Source organism: Pararge aegeria, chromosome 20 (genome assembly GCF_905163445.1).
Source record: "Pararge aegeria chromosome 20, ilParAegt1.1, whole genome shotgun sequence".
NCBI lineage: Eukaryota > Metazoa > Arthropoda > Insecta > Lepidoptera > Nymphalidae > Pararge > Pararge aegeria.
In genome coordinates this window covers 14,914,723-14,933,015 of record NC_053199.1, presented here as the reverse complement: position 1 = coordinate 14,933,015, position 18,293 = coordinate 14,914,723, and the positions used below count along the sequence as shown (strand labels likewise).

Sequence of the window (18,293 nt, the reverse complement as noted above, 5' to 3'; positions counted from 1 at the left end):
ACTCGCCAGGTAAATCCGGAGATTCCCTGAAAGTTTTATTGAAATCGGTTCAGCTGTTTCGGAGCCTATACGGAACATAGAAAGAGAAAGTGTGTGGGCACTTTCTCTTTTATATATATAGATAGAATACAGTTGTCACCACCCCTCCTCTTCCCGCAGTCGTCGTACGAAGCGACTTAGGGAATATACCGGAAGACGGCCAGCAGCGTCCTCAGTGATACTGCGACCATCTACTGCGGTCACCAATCCGTATGATTTTGATTTTCGGATGGACACTTGCCGATAACCACCTGAGGGGTTGCTACGGCGTCACCGGGGGACGTCGACCCGAGGGTGTCTCCTGCGAGGGCTCGGACCTCGGCTCGGTTCGACGTTAATCTGAGTGTTGGTGGACTTTTGGACTAATCATTGTTTAGTCCGAACGCCTCTGTGACAGTGGTAAGGATCCACGTCCGGATGATCCCTCGTCTTCACCGGTGACCAATCCGTCTGCCAAGCGTGGTGGTTACGGGCAAACCCATACCGTTGGGAGAGGTCTTTAGTCCAGCTGTGGAATGTTATAGACTGTGATGGTGAGAGCAAAAATTACAGCTCCAAGATAGCAACAATTACAGCTCTGACATAGTTCGCACTCTTTTGCTCTTAACTCTTCTTGCTGGCTGGTTAGGCACTAGTAGGTCTGCCCTGATCATACACACCGTGTACGTCAGTGCCATCTTGTGAAATTCAAAAGCGTGCGTGAATTTCTTGAAAATATTAAATTATCAAGAGCGTCCGCCTTATGAGAGATCATATTGATAGCGGAGTTGCAATATAATACTGCTCAAAAAAACGATATGGAAAAGGTACTGTACGATAACCTCGATACGGTCATTGCCAGTGGGTACCTACCGGCTACCAGTGAAGCTTTATGACCTCTAGAGGACTTTTTTAAATATTTTTTTATTTTTAATGTATTGATATGTCATGCACAAGTTATACAAAATAATTTAAAGGTAAACACTACATGACCATTTCGTTTTTAAACTAATAAATCTAAAAGAAAGTTAAAAATAAAGACTGAAAACAGAAATAAACAGAAAAGGTAAATACGCAAACTACATAATAAAATGACTAATTATAATTAAAGGTAATTAAAATAAAAAATGGTAACTAATTGCTAGACCTCGAGTGTCATAACATTGTTTACATAATTGTGAGGTGATGGTGATAACTACGTTCGCCAACTTTAACCTAAATCTACGACGGTTTCATACGTGCCCTGGTCTAAAAAAAAAACTTAACTTAAAGGATTTTCGAGCCAATTTGAATAACGTAGATTTATTTTATCTATATAATTCGTGTATTGATCCCAGCTGTTCATTCGTATATATAAATGTTGCGTGGCAACTACTCTACTATTAAAAAAAAAGGAAAATCAAAATATTCAAAGTGACAAAACGAATATTTGACTAGCCTTTAAACTTAACCACAGGACTCTAGAAGTAATAACATATCCCTGCGTGGACCAAACTAATAGTAGGTATTACATGGCCGTAAAAAATCAACACACAAGTTGTGTAAGATAAACAGCCTTAACATTTAGCCGCGACTTTGTTTCCATGGTTGATAAAATACTATGGGAACTCAAGTTTAAAACACTATAAGAAATATATAAAGGCAAAAGCTTCTATTAAACTGTTTTATGTGTCTAGCTAGAGCTCAATTTGATATTTGTGTTTAAATACTCGCTTGTGGCCCAGTGGATAGGTCTTCGACTTCTCTTTCGGGGGTCGAGTTCCACCTCTGACTTTAAGTTATGTGCGTTTTAAGCAATTTAAATATCACTTGCTTTAACGTTGAAGGAAAACCTGCATGCTTGAAAGTTCTCCATAATGTTCTCAAAGGTGTATGGAGTCCACCAATACGCACTGAGCTAGAGTAGACTAGTATTATGATGATGACTTGCTTCTGAGTAATAATTATGACCCTTATTTGAAGGAACTTTTGGGTATATCATATATTATAGGCATTTTAAGGAAATACTGCTTGCTTTGAGCGATGGTAAAACTGAGAGAGTTCATTGTAAATATTGCAGACAATATAAAACTACGAGTATCATATCAAACTTAGCTTATTTTTGAAGTTATACTTCTTTAGCGGCGTTAGGAATAAATCATCGCATATGGCGATTTTAACAGGATGAAGGTAGTTGCGAAACCGAGTGAGAGGGGAATACATCTTCCGCCAGCTCACTTTTTACGATGCGCGCTTACACCGTCACAAAACACCTACACCCTTAGCCATAGTCCACATTTTAGTTTTTAAAAAAAGGTTTGACGGTGCACAATTTCAATTGTCAAAGTGTGCTGTTATTTAATTGATTCAATTGTACAAAAATCTCATACCCACGACTGGAAAATGTTTGTGTGATGAACATGAATGTTATTCAGTGTCTGGGTGTTTATATGTATATTATAAGTATTTATGTATATTATTCATAAAAATATTCTTCAGTCATCTTAGTTTCAATAACACAAGCTACGCTTACTTTGGGGCTAGATGGCGATGTGTGTATTGTCGTAGTATATTTAAAAAAAAAAAGGTGTAAGATAACATTTTTAACTTTTTTTTAAATTTTTAACATCTTGATACGCCAATGAAGTATAACTTCTAACGCGTGTACATTAGTAAACACACGCTTTTTTTAAGAGGCTGAATAATATGTAACCAAATAAAATTATGAGTATCACAATTGCAAAATTACTTTGTGGTATTAGAGCGAAACGTGCGTAGAGAGAGAGAGTGTTTTGGTGAATAAATTATGTTATTTGGTATAGGCGTACACAAAAAATATACCACAGATTTTTCTGTTTTTTCGTATTATTATTTTCTGGTAACTGCGTCGTCGGTCTAGTGGTTAGCATGTTCGACTGCAGAACACGAGGCCCTGCGTTTCATCGAGCCCTTGGAAACCCTGGGTCGAGCCATTGAAAAGTGTTGGATCGAGGACTTGTAAGTTCTTTTGAGTCGTGCACTCTTGGCAGAGTGGTCGTGGCTGCTGAGATGAATTCCATGGCGTTAGGCATCATTGGAACGCACGTCTTCCCGCGGGAGATTTGTCAGTAACAACACGGAATTTGGAAAAGGGCTGATTTCCAAACTCCGGGTATTAAATTGGATTGGATTAGAACAATTGGATTCACTCCTGTGCCTTGAAGAGCACGTTAAGACGCCGGTCCTGCGCCTGATCTTTTACCAGTCGTGTCAGAACTGCCGTCCTAGCGGAGTATTATAGTGAGGGGATAGAGAGTACACCTGTGATTTAGGAGACACTAGTGCTCTGTAATATCTCCCGCATAATTGCGAAATCTCTCTGGAGATTTGCCGGAACCGTGGCCGGAATCGGTCAGGGAAACATTTTTAATTTCTGATTAGAGGCCGTGCTTAGTTACCACCTTACTGACAGAGACGTGCCGCCAAGCTATTCAACGTTCCAGTACGTTGTAGCGTAGAAACCAATAAGGGTCTAATGTAATAATGTAAAGGGTCTTAATATAAACCCACACCAAGTTAGCAAGTTCTCATTTTAGATGCATTATCATCAGGTGAGATTGTAGTCAATTTTGTTGATCTCCCTGGTACAGTGGTGTTGTGTTGTCTAATAAGCTTGAGGGCTCGGGTTCAAACCCGGCAGAGGTTTTTTAGGAAATTATAATTTCCAATTTTTCTCTGATCTGGCCGTGGGTAGTTACCATCCTACCTATATAAGCAATTAAGCTTTCCATTACTATGCCGCCTACGAACCTATAAGGGTATCGGCTAAATATAACTGCCATGCCCTATGCATTATTCTCGAAGTGCTCCAACATTTCGCGCACTCTTGTTGCTTAGTAATCTGATTGCTTAGCACCAAACAAATTGACTTATTTAATACTAGCGGACCCGCGCGACTTCGTCCGCGAATGAGTGTAGTAGAAGCTGTTTGCTTTTCCGGGATAAAAAGAAGCGTATGCGCTATTCCAGACTATATTGTAAGTATCTCTGCCAAATTTTAGTCAAATCGGTTCATTCGTTGTGGCGTTAAAGCGTAACAAATATTCTTCCATCTATCCATCCATACATACATCCATCCATCCATACATCTATTTTCACAAACTTTCGCATTTATAATATTAGTAGGATGGTACGCATGCATTCGATCGTTGTCCCATATGCCTTGCTGTTATCGGTGAAGAATTATGTCCCTGATCTCCGACAATATTCATCAGATCTTAAAATCAAAATTAGACAATGCATGCTTGGTAGTACACACTGTCAAATAAAAAAAGAATTATTAAAATCGGTGCAAATATAACGGAGATACGAAGTAAAATTGATAAAAAAAATTCAGTCCATTTCCCGTAGGAAACTTATTGTTCATCGGAATAAAAAGTATCCTATATGTTGACGCGAGATATCAGCTACCACTATACTAAATTATATTTAAATCCGTTCAGTACCTAGTTTTCACGTGATGCCCGGACTGACAGACAGGCAGACAGACAAAAATGAAATGAAAATCTGTTTTGGACTCAGTATCGATTAATAAGCATCCCGCGGTCAAAATTTTCGAAATATATTAAATGTACCGATATCTTCCAGTTACAGTTTTATTATAAGTATAGATAAGTTTAGCTTAGTTCATAAATTATATTCAGATAAATTAACTGATGAGATAAATAATATTTTTTGTAATGTACATCTGTTTTTTGTCTGTTTGTCATGTTTGACTTAGTATACGTTGTAGCTAGCTGTAAGGATACTAAGGATATAAATTAATTAATTAATTAATACCCTTTGGCAAACAGTTTAGCCCGCTACCACCTTTGATTGTTTCATCACACACCAACCTGGTGAGATTGCAGTCAAGGCCTAAATTGTAATGGAATAAAAAAAAAAGGTAATGAAGTTAACCTGTCATTAGTTAGGTTATTGACATAATCGTCAGAGCAATGCAAACACACTGTGAAGTAACACAGTAACGACCTGTAATTACTTCCACATTTGACTTGAGCAACAACTAATGACGCTATGAACTACCTATTACAATAATTGCGTCTCTTAGACACGGTTGATATACGCAAGTCCGCGCCACGGGCACATAACCCTTCCTCCAATCAAAAGTAAATAAGGTCTGGTGGAAGATGAAGATTTCGTGGCTAGTTGCCAACTTGTATAATTGATCGTAAGTATATATATAAAATTCAAAATTCAAATTCAAAATTCAAAAATGTTTTATTCATGTAGATTGTAGACCTTATTACAGGCACTTACGAAGCGTTCACACATTTAACATGTGACACTTATGATGGTGATAACTGCATTCGTTAACTTAAAACTAAATCTAAAGCTAGGAGGGTGGGTTTCAAACGCGCCCTGGTCTAAGCCCACAACAAACTTAGCCAGTTTTTGTTTTTTGTTATCACCATCTTTAATAATAATACACCCCACCAATCGGTTTCTCTTGGTTTTCCTAATCCAAGTTTGCATGGAAGAGGCTACTAAGCGATAAGGCCGCCCTTTGTATCCTACTTTTTATGTTTATTTTTGTGGTTTCAATTGTTTTTTTATTTTTTATTTGTGATGTACAAATAAAGTGTATAAATAAATAAATAAAACTTGTAACCCTACCGAAAAACGTGCCGATAACCCATTAGCACATTTAGATTGATTTGGATTTGACCGATTGGCTCAGTGGGCAGCGACCCTGCTTTCTGAGTCCAGGGGCTCGATTGTAAGACGGCTATATAAAAATAAATAGTAATCCCGTCTTACCTTGGTGGGCAAAATTCAAGCATAATTAATCAAAAATAAGGTTGGATATTATAAAGGTTCTATTGTCAGAGAATATACTTTTATTATGAATGAATACACTTTTATTGTACACCACATAAACATATAGTAAAATTATAAATAACAAAAAGTATTCAATTTGGCGGCCTTATCGCTACATATTATCACAGATTTTGCCGAGGCAGATTAACACCGTCAGTGTCAAGCAAATTATAATGCAAAAAATTATTAAAATGAATAAATATATATGCGTGTGTGTGCGTCAAATACGTGGTAGTGTGTGTAATGGTATTTTTTTATTTATTTAATGTATTTATTATGCAAAGTTAAAAAAAAGTCTTCTGTAGGTACTCATTCTCTATATTCATAAACGACTACGACACCGGAGGTATATTTGCATCGTTCGAGTCCATGTAGGACTGCGGTGCATCAATAATGCAGTCGTTTTTATATCAAAATTCCCTCCAACTCAATGACATGAACATAAATATGTGGCAAATATGAATTTATAGTTATCAAAAGTTTAATTATTTTCCCACTTTATAAATTTACTGTAACAATATAGACTATGTGGAAAATTTCATACTTCTTCTTTTTACGAAAGTTATGCGGGCGGCAAAACATTCATAAAAAGGGTTTCAAAGATAGATACTACAGTTATGTAAGTGAGCCTGCAATATTTTTAGAAGGTTTAAAGTAAGTTTGCGCATAGTTCAGGGCGACCAAAAAAAATAATTATTGGGGTATTGGATTCAGTATCAGCGCGGAGTTAGAAAATCAACGTTGTCCATCCCCTTGCTCGAGAAAACACCTTATCGCTACAGTGGCGTGCATGGATGATATGCACAGGGTATCCAGATGATATAAAATGAAGAAAATCTCCAGTACGAGTTATAAAAACTTCAGGGTTTTCTTTTTATAACTCTTACAATGCCTATCCTAATATTTTTTATTACTCGTACTGGAGTTTTATTTCATTTTATATAATCTGTCCGCTTAGTGCATACCCTGTAAGCACGCCACTGTATCAGTTATCACTAACATCAATGAAAAAGCCCATTATCCCTCTTTGGAGTAGCGTGTTCCGTCTACCTCTTAAAATAACATACAAAATAAATATTAATGCTCTTTTAGAAAGAAGGGTTGTGCCAAGCATTATAGAACATGTTAGTCTATTGCCATAATTGTTATCATCAAAATGTTATTGGCTGAAATTATGGTACTTTCACACAAATTGCGTATTTTAGCCAATAGTGGAAAAGAACTCTTATTTAAAACCAATAGAAATCACTCACTGTCAACTAAGCCGCCGGCGTGTGTAAGCTAGTCGAGCTTAGAAGATTGATTATTAGTTTAGAAACGCATGCTAAAAGGTATACAAGGGGAAATCCGTCGCTTACGATCCGTTTCTAGTTGCAACAATTGAGTATCTTTAACATGCAACGTGTAAACGGAATACGAAAAATTATGGAAGTAGTATATAAGAATATTTATAAGCAATCTCCCGATCGGGGTGTAAGGGGGGGGACTAGTACCAGTCAGTCTTCCCCAGTGGCGCGCATAGCGGGTATGCGCATGCGTCATTATATAGCATCGGACATAAAATTGACATTGTAATTAATTAATTTATATTATAATTGACGTAATCCAATTATGAATGTTTTTAATTATTTTAAGTTAAGATTTGCATGCCTCTAAATGGGCTAAAATATTGTTCCGTATAATTTTTTTAACATCTATAATTTCACATGTTTTTTGCAAATAAATGATTATGATTATGATAAAATGAAGAAAATCTCCAGTACGAGATTAACGGGGCATTGTAAGAGTTATAAAAAGTCTACCCTTAAGTATTTATAACTCGTACTGGAGATTTTCTTAATTTTGTATCATCTGCATGCCGTGTGCATACCCCGTATCCACGCCACTGGTCTCCCCAACCGTCAACCTTACCAACGAGGCTCTGACGACCGACCAATGGCGGTATAACCTTCTCTATCCAGCTGGTCCAAAATCAACTGACTGGTAACGGGCAGCGTTACCAGTGCGAAAGGACCAGCACTGCGATCACCAACCCGTATGCCAAGCGTGGTGATTATTGTCATAACTTTGTAATGAGTAAAGACCAACCACAGCCAGCCTGGCTCTGGCAGCGGTAACGGCAAGAGGTGGGCAGACGACATCAAATGAGTCGCTGGAAGCAAGCGGCCCAGGACCGTAGATTTTGGAACTCCCTACAAAAGACCTATTTGACAGCCGACTGGTGCAGTGGGCAGCGACCCTGTTTTCTGAGTCCAAGGCCGTGTGATCGATTCCCAGAGCTGGAAAATGTTTGTGTATGAACATGAATGTTATTCAGTGGGTGTTTATCTGTATATTATAAGTATTTACGTATATTATTCATATAATTATTCATCAGTCATCTTAGTACCCATAACACAAGCTACGCTTACTTTGGGGCTAGATGGTGATGTGTGTATTGGCGTAGTATATTTATTTATTTATTATTTATTTAATAGCTCTTGAGTAAACCACATGCAAAATAAGTTTCACCATACACAATTCACTCTTTAGACGCGTGCGAATTGCGGGCGAATTATAGCACACCAATAAGCAGTGATAGCCAAATGGTTTCACATTTCATTCCATTACTTATGTACTTTATACCAAATCTCTTTATTCTCCTCATTTCCTCCTCGCTTTTATCAAGAATTTTATTCAGATTCAGAATATTTGTAAGGGTACAGAATTGACACAATAAACATGGTGCCACGATAACTGTTGCAGTAGTATAAACTGTGTCGCAACAACTGTGTCGAGGTGCGTGCTGGGATTCGAATTCAGCCCCTCGAAAGTAAAGTCGAGCTCCTACCCTCTGGGCTATCACCGCTTTACCAGTTGTATCATAAGTTAATTTATTGTTAAAAAAGCACATAACTCCGAAAGGTTAAAGGCCGGGGATCGAACTCGGTCCCCCCTAAAAGGGAAGCTGAAGCCCTACCCACTGGGCAATCATTGTTTTTTAGTCGCTATGTCCCATAGTGCCGTGTAATTAAATATGGCTACTGCGTAATAACACCAATATTGTTTAGCATAAAATTATTAGTTAACAAGGTAACAAGGTTGCTGGTAGTTCGAGATAACGCTATTCGTTACTGTCTGTAATCAGGGTCAACATAATTTATCTGTATTTTGCCATATAGCCTAATGAAAAATGCTATTTTGGGAGGTATTTGATAATGGTTGCGATACACTGTTGTAATTCTACAGGAGATATATTTAAAAACCATATGCCACAGTCCGTGTTCGCCAGACCTTGCTTGAACGTATTTTATACGTGATTTGGACAATTTTCTACGTCTTAAAAAAATCTTCCCAGGAGACAATACAAAATGCAGAAATTAGAAGGAGTCCCGAAGTCGGTGCTCCTTCAACTTCTTCTTCCTACTACACTGACCTTACTATCTTTCCAAGGAAACTCAATTTTATTAAAAACTAGCTTCTGCCCGCGACTTCGTCTGCGTGGACTTCAGAATTGGGTCTAAAGCTTCGCTCGTTAACAATTTTTAATCTTACCACGGGAACTATTTCACAGATCGGTTTCGAAAGTACATGTCCTTTTTTCATAGCATAGGTGACATGCGTACCAAATTTCAAAGCTGTCTGTCCGCGGCTTAGCTCGTAAAAAGTTTTCAATTTACCCTCGGGAATTTTTCAAGAAATCAGGATAAAAAGTAGCCTATGTTATTTTTCATGTCAAAAAACATTTGACATGAAAAATAACATAGGCTACTTTATATCCGTTCCCGTGATTGAGTAACAAACATCCACTCTTTGACATTAATAATATTATATACTAGCGGTCGCCCGCGACTTCTTCTGCGTTTGATTTTGTTTTTTGATGTGGCATTCAATTTATTTGTAGTTCTAAAAGAATTTAAAGTATTCAGTATCGTTAACCCTTAAATGAAGGGTTTGCTGCTGCCCGCTGAGGAGTTCTGTCCTCTATCTCCAACCACATTCATCAGATCTACACAAAGTTTGGGCAAAATTAAATACATATTATAATCTCTATAGTACAAAAATAATTATTTCAATCGGTTATAATTTGTCGGAATTGTGGTGTAAAATCGTCAAACACTTTCATCCCTCCTCCCAAAGGAACTGAGCTTAATCGCGGGATAAAAAATATTCTATATTACTTCTAACACTTCCAAGAATATGTGTAAAAAGTTTCATGAGGATCGGTTACGTAGTTTTTGCGTGAAAGCGTAACAAACAAACTTACATTCACATTTATAATATTAGTAGGGATAGGGATTAGTAGGATAACCGTCTAATATGTTACCATATATCTTCTTTATACCTAATCTCTTTATTCTCCTCACTTCCTCCTCGATTTTATCAAGAATTGTGCTGAAGCTGAGCCGAATATACGAGTAGGTAACAAACAAACAAAAAAACATTTGTAGTACGCATCATCATCATCAACCTATTACTGGTCCACTACAGGGCACGGGTCTCCCCCCACAATGAGAAGGGGTTAAGGCCGTAGTCCACCACGCTGGCCCAGATCGGTAGACTCCACTCACCTTCGAGAACATTTTCAAGAACTCTCGGGCGATCAGGTTTCCTCACGATAATTTCCTTCACCGTTGATGCAAGTGATATTTTAACTACTTATAACGCACATAACTTAGAAAAGTTAAAAGTAAGTGCGTGCTGGGATTCGAACTCGGGCACCTGAAAGTAAAATCGAGCTCCTACCCACTGGGCTAACACCGCTTTTACCAATTGTCACTTTTATAATAAATTTCCTAATATAATAGATTGAGTGTTGCAAAATATCCCGTTTTAATGTGCACAGTGCTTTACTCAAAGTAGAGTAACACAATAGAATCGAGATTTTTTTGCTTCTTTGTTATATTATGGACATTTCGAAAGGTAACTCTGTCGCAGTTCTATGTTGAAAACGAGCAGTTTGGACAAATTTTGTAAGGTATTTTGTCCGTTAGCGATCGCTGGTAGTAATAAAAGTAAGTTACTTTCGTACCATAGTATTAATAGTATTATTCTAATAAATAGTTTATAAGAATAGTGTTACATTAATTTTATAAATTGGATAAATAATTTGACTTAAAATAACTATAATTTGATTTATGCCAGATACTTATTTTAACAAATTTGCTGATAATTCAGTATTTTTTAATTAGTACATACCTAGTTTAGAAATAATAATTTTAATTAATCTTGATTGACAACCATTGTTAATGACAGTTGGTGGGTATTTTTATATTAATACGACTGCATAATCGATACGGTATCGATACGTATGGACTCGAACGGTGCAAGAATACCTCCCAGTGTCTCAATCGTTATCAATGGATATACATTATAACTAGCTCACCCCAGCGCCATCTGTCCGGCTGATTTGTGAATCTAAACCATCCAGGGTGCCACCCAAACACATACCGAAAAATTCATTTAAATCGGTCCAGCCGTCTAGGAGGAGTTCAGTGACAAACACGCACACAAGAAATATATATAGGTATATAAAGATATATCGTTATCAATAGATATATATTATTATATAATAGCATAGGATATAGCGTAAGTATGTTAAGATTATTTTTTTAAATAGCTACACTATCGTTTTAGGTTCACATATTCTGTAATGATATTGTTAGAATAACAATATAAATAAATAAAATAAATAAATATTAGATTGTTAATAGAATAGCAAATTTATCGCTTAGTTATTACTCGCCGTAATGTTTTCTGGATTTCTACCGATAAGCTGTCGTCATATGAATAAAAAGTTCTTAATAGTTACCACAAGAAACGCGAAGAAATACAATAGAATTTTCATTACAATGTTAGTTATCTACTTACCTATATTTTTTGCCCAGTACTTCCTAGTAACCACTATAACATAGATATATCTACTGGGTCATCACTTTCCAACCAATCATATTGCTGTTTATTACACTCTACATTTTTTTATAGTTAAATTTGATATTTCATAATAGAAGAATAGCAATAGATTATCGGCTCACCGTATTGTCTATAAACATAAAAAACCATACCATCAAAACTTATTATGAGAAATTATTTTTAATTTACCAATAAAAAGTGCATTTCAGTTATGGTACACGCCTACGTCATACTCTGTACGTGCATCGAGGTAGCATATTATTATATTTTTATTGCAAAGCTATAAAAATATCTTAATTACCTACTTACAAAGTATTTCTTTCTTATTTTACGTTCCAGTGGCATTCGAGGTCGTTGGTGTTTTTAAAGAATATATTTATTCTCTGCAAATATGATGCGCCAACAAAACGGCTTTTTTCTTTTTTTATATTAATGCGAAAAACAATTATGCACATAAACGAGTACAGCATCAGGAATCATCTTTTCATTTTCACATTATACCTGTGCCCTGTAATGGCTCGAAAATAATAAATAAATAAATATACTACGACAATACACACATCGCCATCTAGCCCCAAAGTAAGCGTAGCTTGTGTTAGGGGTACTAAGATAGCTGATGAATATATTTTTTTTATGAATATAATACACATAAATACTTATAATACACAGATAAACACCCAGACACTGAAAAACATTCATGTTCATTACACAAACATTTTCCAGTTGTGGGAATCGAAGCCACGACCCACGGACTCTGAAAGCAGGGTCGCTGGCCACTGCGCCACTCGGTTGTCTATGAACTATGAATGATGATGAACTATGCAGTTACGTACGCCGAAATTGGCTTATCCGCACCTTAAACAACTCCTAAATTGAGGGACCTGAGGGAAACAGTTAGTTACCAGGTACTAAAGTCTGTAATGTTGTAGTAAAAACTGTAATTGTCATATACAACTTTATTTCAAACTAAGTATGACCTGTAGATTATAGTTTGTACAAATGAATGTAAGTAAAGCTAGTTAGGAATAATAATAGTCGACGAAGTTAAAAGGGAAAAATCTGTGTGCATACGAAGAAATGCACAGGATTCGGAGCTATTTATTTTTTAATTTTGGCAAAAACAGTCATTACCTAGAAGTATACTAACAATTATATACCTACACTAAACATTGCCGAAAAAGTGCAATTAATTTACAATAGTAGAAATTTTAAAAGCATTAAGCAGAGCAGTAATTGGAGGGAAAAAAGAATAGGTTATTAAAAACAGGAAGCAAAAAAAGAGATAGTTAATAAATGACATAAAATTACACCTAAAATATACCTCCACGTGACCAAATCAGAAATGTGAACTCCTTAGAAGAACCAGAGTTATATACAGAATGGCAGTGTGTGGGGCACATAGCTCAAAGCACCGATGGACTTTGCCCTTCACAAAATGGACCAACAAAAATACAACGAATCCTGAAGACCTGATGGTGGTTTATGGACGGTGTATTTCATCAATCATCACAGCAAGACATAAGTAGTAAGTCGCAATAAGTCTTTTCCATTTAGCACCAATATTCCTCAACAGCTTCCAGTCGCTCTCTTGATTAAAAATAGGTAAGTACAACCGGTCGTATGAGTACAAAGCAGGACTCGGAACTAGTTTTAATTTAGCGCCAAGCTTTGGTATGTAACCGGTTAAATATTCTTTGTTTAACCGGTTTATTGATTGAACGTTTTCTAAGTAACCGCAATGACATTGGCAAACGCGAACGATTTCATTATCTAAAAAAATCCGGTATATTAATACGCAATTTAAAAGCAACTTTATTCGCCAAATGTTTAAGCAGCTTAAATCTATTCTTTGGTTGTTGGCAATAATTTTGGCTTTTCTTCTGCAAATCAATCAATGCAAACAAAGTGGTTAAATAATGTGTGTTGACTAGTGGTAAACTAACAAAAAGGGCATCTTTTTGTAATTTCCGGCGCCTTACAAAACTTTAACACTTAAATTTTTGTTAATTGAACACAGTCGAACTTGAAATGGTTACTCAATTTAACCGGTTATAATAAACGAAATCGCAATGTTAACCAAAATTATTCCAATACAAGGGTTTAGGGCAATAAGAAACCGTTAATGGCCAACCACAGATATGATATCGTACTAAAAGAAAGGCGCAGTGAGCTCTGTGGTTTTAACTGAGAGGTAGTAGTTGAAAATCTAATGCTTCAAGAAAACTGAACGATGGAAGGTCGAGCTTACGCAGATGAGGAAACATTAGTTTTTTGTTTCAATACTCAATCGTTTTATTTTTATTTTATCTTGTTTTTGCTATGGAATAGTAAGGCCTTCTGACACAGGTATTTTGATGCTTGTTAGGAGGTCGTCACAACATGTATCATTTACAATGTAAGAAACGAAATAAAGGATTTTTTTTTATCAGATAGACAAAGTGATTTATAATTAAAAAGATAATAATAATATAACTATTATTCTCAATAGTCAATATTCTTTACAATCTAAAGTCCAATTAAGATTTGTTACGCCATTAATAAAAAACATGGCTTCGCAGCCATTCCGTTATTTTCCGTTACACTCAAATGTTTCTGAATGGAAAGTTTAATAGAGCAACGAATTTCGATTATGTTTTTCAATCCTTACTATTAACATAAACATGATACTGTGCTTGTTGGTTTGTCCGTCGATCAGGCAGCAACCAAACAATGGATCGATGTCATTTTTGCATATAGATAGTTTGTATGCCGGAGAGTGACATGAAAGCATTTTTTAATTATTATGTACTATCTATCTATCTATATATATAAAAGAGAAAGTGTGTGGGTATGTTCCGTATAGGCTCCGAAACGGCTGGACCGATTTCAATGAAACTTTCAGGGAATCTCCGGGTTGACCTGGCGAGTCATCCTGTAACGTTTGGTGACAATCGGAGCACTCCTATTTTGGAACTGTCAAATACAGCTTTTATTTACTATGATGATATTCTATTGTTGGGTGTACATGGGTGTAGATAATGATCTCCACCCGCTCGAAAAGAGAATAGAGAGAATGAATACGGAGAGAAATAAATGATTTAATATATTATGAGACTTACATTAAAAATTTAATGATGTAAGTTTATTGTTTAAATAAAATAAAGCAAAATCTAGCCCGGCGAAGCGGGCTGGGTACGCTTGTTAGCTAAATTAATGAAATAATATTATTACCTGCATCCCAATTTTATAATGGCTAAATGGATTCTGATATATTTTTGAAATCAAGATAGATAGCGGTCTCGATATGTTATATGTAAAGGATCATCATAACAACCCATTACCGACGTACTACAGGGCCCGGATCTCCTCCCACAATGCGAAGGGCTTAGGGCCGTAGTACACCACGCTGGCCCATTGCGGACTGGTGGACTCCACACACCTTTGCACGCACGCACCTCTAACTTTTCTAAGCTATGTGCGTTTTATTTATTTATTCATAAGACACACCAGCAATTAATTGTAACTACATTCATAAAAAAAAATATGTTTTAGTATTACAAATTCTGTCCAGTGCCATTACAATAATCAATTATAGGTGTATACAGCATTATCGTTGTTATCTCCGGTCACAATTTAAAAACTTAAATAAGTATTTAACTAAAGATTATTGAAAAAAATAATATAAATGAAAAATTACAACAGATTGATTAGTAGTAATACTACTTAAAATTAAAATTTATAATTAAGATTATTTATATTTAATTTATTTTAAGGGATTAAAATGTCACTTGCTTAAACGGTGAAGGAAAAGTGAGGAAACCTGCATGCATGAAACACAATGTTGTCAAAGATGTGTGGAGACCACCACGAGTCCGCACTGGGTGAGGTAGTGGACTACGGCCTTAACCCCTTCTCATTGTGGGAGCAGACCCGTGCCCCGTATTACGCCGGTAATAGGTTGTCATGATGATGATCTAGAAGTAGCGGCAGAGTAAAGAAACTCACATACACCCGCTCCATGAAAACATTACCCTCCATTTTTTGGCAATCGACTAAAAATTGATGAGTTATTGTAAAAATAATCGATATAGCCTCGCGTTAACATTAACTAATCGAATCAATATTACCTCGATCGAAGGTTAACGGACTCCATACCTTGTGTTTCGATTCAATATATGTAGTGGGTATTTTTAAAGATATCTTCTAGACCTTTAGATAATATTATTATCAATTTATCAATATTTATATGTTGCTTTGCAACTTTTAACGTAATAAACCAGAAATGCTCGCGGCTTCGTTCGGGTGTATTGTTTTCGAGAACTGTACCATACGTAGTTATCTTCTTTAAATACAAAAATTGCTGTATGACCAAACTCACTATTGCTTTTTTTTAATATATTACTGGTTACTTATTATATTACTTAATATATTTTATAACCCTCGGGAACAGTACTTGTTCCTGGATGAAAGCGATACCGCTTTCCTAATAGGTATAACTAGCTTTAGTTATTTTTACATAAATTTCCCTTTTGCTGGATTAAAGGTACCCATAGCCTTTGTTATATCTATCCCTAACAAGGTCTGTGCAATATCGCAGGTAGATAGGTATTAGGCAGGTGTGAAAGCGTAACAAACAAAGAAACTCTTTTTTTAAACTAAGATATTCGTGGTTAATCACAATTTCTTAAATATAGTACAACGGGTACATACCACGATAATATTTTTGTATTTGTTGATATTTCGACCCAGTTGCATGGATCGTGCTCACGACGGGACTCCCGTCTCCCGTCTTCGAAAAGAAACTCTTATTCGCATTTATAATATCAGTTAGGTTAGACTTTACAGGTTTAAATGTAGGTATCCATTACATTTAATCTATTAGGGCTGACTACCATACTCCCTAACAGGTTAGCACGCTACAATCTCAGACTGCATCATCGATTACCACTAAGTAAGATTGCAGTCAAGGGTTAACTTATAGTTAATTAAAAAAAATATATATATATATATATATCCATAGGTATGCACCAAGCGGGTAGATAATAAAAATGATAAAAATCTCCAGTACGAGCTATAAAAAACTTTAGGATAGGCATTGTAAGAGTTATAAAAAGCCTATCTATAAGTATTTATAACTAGTAGGTAGGTACTGGAGATTTTTTGCACTTTATACCATATGCATACACTGTGCATAACGCCACTGTATATACGAGTACGTATATCAGATGTGTGGAAAGTCGTTAGTCGGCAGTCGTATAGGTAATTCAATTACCTTCTTGTTTTGATATCTCGAAAATTTTAACAAGCACCAACATAATATAATAACCTGAACACCTTTGTTTGCATAACTTAATTATAACTTTTACTCGGTTTGCACCTTATAACATAAAACACAATTTCGTGAATAACATTTTTCGGCTTACAATGGTAAACTCATTGTTTTTATTCATTAAAACAGAAACCAATATAAAGTGCGTCAATGTCTTCGCAGAGCGTAAATAAAGCTTATTTGCTGATATGTTTCTTTATTATTTGGTGAAATAAAATTTGAATGAAATAAAAATTTACATTTTTTTTTAGATTTATCCGAAAAACTCGGTAAATCACTATTTCTTTAACCTTCAATAACCTTTAATCTGCGTAGAAGCCCATACTAACAATATATATTTTTTGTTATCACCATCTCAGTGTTATCATATTTCTAAACATCGTTTAATTGACTTTATTTATAAATTAATGGGATTTGAATGGGAATTCCAATGTATTTCTGTTATTTCGAAAAAACTACCAACCAAGTTTATATCATCGATAGCACAACATGTTAACATGTATAAAAACGAACTACTATCAAGTGTTTCATAAATAAACGCGGAGCTTATCTGTAAATAACTCTAAATAAAGACTAAGTATACCAAATATCCATTTACTTACGCGGTTTATTTTAAAAACTCGATAAATCACTGTTTAAACTGCATGCCTTCACAATTGCGGCTCAAATCACAATTTTCTTCATATATAAAATAAACTGCACTACGATTAATTCTTTTAAATGTGTAGGAAAATTGTCAAGACATTAAGTTATTAATTATCTAAAAAATATCATAAAGGTATGCACGGTCTCTTGAAAATAGCTTTGAAAGTCACTGTAAATTTTGTCAACTTTTTACCGATCATTGACGTTTCGATTTTACCGATTATAGTTTTAGCAATTGCTATTTACGTTTGCGCACGCGTCACTTTCATTTCACGGTTTTCACGGTCTATATTTATTTTAGGAAAACAACCTAACTTTGTGTCAAGTTGTTAGTGTATAAGAGGTAACTTGTCTCGCACGCAGCTACACTGGAGTGAGGTCGATTGCCGTTTAAAATTAAGTGAAGTAGCCGTCGGCTAACGCAGTGTAAAACAAAATAGAGAGGTTCTCTAATAACTTAACTGCCTTTAACGTAAACAAGATTTTACTTCCTTGTTTCTATTATGGATCGCGGTGGGAAAACGGTTTTGTCGACTTATGGCCTTATGAGAACGAGAAAAATTAAATAAATGGTAGTACGTTTTGTATGTTT

The 18,293-nt window shown here is 35.7% G+C and overlaps 1 protein-coding gene across 2 annotated transcripts in view; it reads right to left on the bottom strand.

Annotated features, from left to right (window-relative positions):
* Positions 1–18,079, bottom strand: part of LOC120632762 (clavesin-2-like) — a 28,182-nt gene extending 10,103 nt beyond the window's left edge. For both annotated transcript variants that reach the window (XM_039902753.1, XM_039902752.1), the window contains exon 1: positions 17,659–18,079. The gene's annotated coding sequence lies outside the window, so the exon portion shown is untranslated. The remainder of the gene's footprint in view (positions 1–17,658) is intronic.
* Positions 18,080–18,293: the final 214 nt, after the last annotated feature.